Source organism: Tupaia chinensis, unplaced genomic scaffold, assembly GCF_000334495.1.
Source record: "Tupaia chinensis unplaced genomic scaffold, TupChi_1.0 Scaffold139927_1, whole genome shotgun sequence".
Taxonomy (NCBI): domain Eukaryota; kingdom Metazoa; phylum Chordata; class Mammalia; order Scandentia; family Tupaiidae; genus Tupaia; species Tupaia belangeri.
The window spans coordinates 690034-693308 of record NW_006199806.1 but is presented as its reverse complement, the minus strand read 5'-3'; the positions used below and the strand labels follow the sequence as shown (position 1 = coordinate 693308).

Below are 3275 nucleotides of genomic sequence, written 5' to 3'. Positions count from 1 at the left end.
TGAGTTTTTTTTTCAAAGCCACAGGATCCCGGGTCCAGGGTCCACAGGGTCCAACCAGGCAGTTGGCCATGCTGGATCTTGCTGCCTTAAGCACCACACCACCGACCAGCTGACCCCTCCTTTCATTCTTTCGTTACTCCTAGAAATTGCAGTATTTCAACCCTGGACCATGCCCTTTTGTAGACAGTTGTATAGACACTAAGTATAATTTTGCAACTTTGTCTTTTCAATAGTGCTAGACCAACTTTTCTTATTATTACATCTTGTCTTGCTTAATACAATAAATTTTCAAAATATTTTTAAGTCTAACTTGCTTTTAAAATTATTCCATTTAGCCTCAAAGTAATGGTTCTATTTTGATCATTTTTCCTGGCTTACTTTTCCCATAAATTTTAAATACCATTTCTTCCTTTTCCCTGGAAATCCCCTGTTTATTCAGTAAACGTTATGTCAATGCTCAGTTAAGGTGTATGGTCCTAAATGAGGGTCCTATAAACATCTGTGCATGTGGTGGGGGAGGGGTCAGGGGCAGTCGGCAATATCATTGTGCTTGTGGTGGCACAGTTCAGTAGCCTGGTACAGGTATGGATCTGAGAAAAGCAGGAGCTCGGGTGTACCCGAAGTAGTCCCTCCCACTTCCTTTTCTCCCTTTCTCTCCATCCATCTCCTCCCACCACCCCCCACTGTGTTCTCTGACATGGGATGGGTTATACACAAACTTTACAAGGAAAATAGACATTTGTAGGTGATCATAATGATCACTATAGGCCCAGTCTTCTAGCAAAAGTCTGTTTACACAATGATCCTGGGTCAGTCTGGACCCATTACCTCATCCAGTAGAAGACCCCATTAATTTCCAGCTTCTCCACATTCTTCTCTTATATTTATTGTTCCCTGCAGTGGGCTGAATTCATTTTGTTTGCCTGCCTTCTGCTGGTGGTCTTCCTGATCTTCTCCATCATGGCCTACTATTACATTCCTGTAACTGCAGAGAAAATTCAGGGGTCGGAAGATAAGAAGATTCCCCATATCCAAGGAGACATGATCAACCTAGAAACGCAGAAGACCAAGCTCTGATGACTCCCTGGACTCTAACCTGACCCCAGGTCCTAGCCATGGGCTTACCCATCACTCATTCTCAAGCATTGTTCCCCCTCTACTGGATTAGGCAAAGAGGTAGCGTCATATCTGAGCTGACTTCCTGCACCTTTCTCCCATGATAGAGGCAGTTCGAGGACAGTTGGTTATGTCTTCGAACAAGATCCCTGAGACTCAGTGTCTTCCCTTCTTTTTGTGAACTCAGTAAACCTTGTATAGTGTTTCTAAAACTGGACTGGTATCTCCAAATGGCTGTAAAAATACAAACATGTAGTTGGGCTCAGTCTCTGAGTAGTAGTTACGTGGGATTCCTTTACAGGAACCTGCCATTTAGAACTAATGACCTCACTTTTTTAAGGTGCTAATTTAGAGACAAAATAGAAGAATAATAGATAAATTTTAAGTTTTTAAGTTTCGTTATAAGCAATATAAGTGTGTTATTCATAGGGGCCTCGTGGTGTGATCTAGTCCACGGCTGGCTGGTCAGCTATTCAGATTTCATAAGACCTTAATAATTTTTACTACAGATTGTAGTAGACAGAATGCCATTTTACCAACACATAGGACAAGCTGTATATTTCTGGTTATTACGGTATTTTGTCTACTTACCCAAATTCTCCTTTTCAGTTTTGATAGATCCTGGAAACCAGGTTAAAGATATTAAATGTTAGTAAACATGGTTCTAGAGAGCAGGTATAAGGTGTAGAAATCCCAATGAACTATTCTTTTTTTTTCTTTTCTTTTCTGTTATCAGGTGTGTACACTCACCAGAGAGAGACAGAGAGAGAGAGAGGAGAGGGAAAATGAGAAGTTATTCCCCAGGGGAAATGGCTGTGCCACAATCCCTTTTCCTTATTATTTCCTTATTCCATGTATGTATATACGACATGGGTCTCTTTCTTTCTTTCTTTCTTTCTTTCTTTCTTTCTTTCTTTCTTTCTTTCTTTCTTTCTTTCTTTCTTTCTTTCTTTCTTTTCTTTCTTTCTTTTTTTCTTTCTCTCTCTCTCTTTCTTTCTTCTTTTTCTTTCTTTCTTTTTTTCTTTAGAGGTTTTTGCCTTAGGGCATGTGCATTTGGGTGGGGGGTGGGAGAAGAGACAGTGAGAGAGAAAGTGAGAAACTAACCCTTGGGGGGATGGTCACGCAGCAATCCCTTCTCTTCCATTCTCCTCCCAGGATCTTGGGCACACATACACATGCGCCCGGCGTGAGTCTCAAGCCACTGGGTTAGTCAGCTATGAGGGAGTCCAGCGACATAACCACTGAGCTATGTTTTTCAAGCCACAGGATCCCGGGTCCAGGGTCCACAGGGTCCAACCAGGCAGTTGGCCATGCTGGATCTTGCTGCCTTAAGCACCACACCACCGACCAGCTGACCCCTCCTTTCATTCTTCCGTTACTCCTAGAAATTGCAGTATTTCAGCCCTGGACCATGCCCTTTTGTAGACAGTTGTATAGACACTAAGTATAATTTTGCAACTTTGTCTTTTCAATAGTGCTAGACCAACTTTTCTTATTATTACATCTTGTCTTGCTTAATACAATAAATTTTCAAAATATTTTTAAGTCTAACTTGCTTTTAAAATTATTCCATTTAGCCTCAAAGTAATGGTTCTATTTTGATCATTTTTCCTGGCTTACTTTTCCCATAAATTTTAAATACCATTTCTTCCTTTTCCCTGGAAATCCCCTGTTTATTCAGTAAACGTTATGTCAATGCTCAGTTAAGGTGTATGGTCCTAAATGAGGGTCCTATAAACATCTGTGCATGTGGTGGGGGAGGGGTGTTAGACTATGAGGCACACGTGTGTGTGCACATATAGGCACATACGCTAATGAAAAAAGTTGAAGAGCACTACTTTACACACAATGAATGAATCAGGACAGACAGGAACCATCATTACTGTGCAGTGTGTGACTGGGGAAGAAAAGTTCAGAACCACTTGCTAGAGAGCCTCATTTCCATTTGTTTTAGTATATTATTCTCATCTAGAACCATGCTGGGTCTCATATTGCTCGTGTAAAAGGTAAGAGAATTTTCTCCATTTCCCAAGCTGTATATACGTCAGTCTTAGTGACCAAGGTTTCAGCAAAGTGGGGCAAACAGTACCACCTAGTTTTCCCAGATGTGAATCTGATCCTCCTCCTTTGGAAGACAGCCTGCTCATTTTTTATGCAAC

General features: G+C 41.2%; 1 long non-coding RNA gene across 1 annotated transcript; it reads left to right on the top strand.

Moving 5' to 3' along the window:
• The first annotated feature begins 528 nt into the window (after positions 1-528).
• On the top strand, positions 529-1322 carry LOC106736420 (uncharacterized). The gene is made up of 2 exons (XR_001371432.1): positions 529-582; positions 901-1322. It is a non-coding gene; the product is annotated as an uncharacterized LOC106736420 (long non-coding RNA).
• The last annotated feature ends 1953 nt before the right edge of the window (positions 1323-3275 follow it).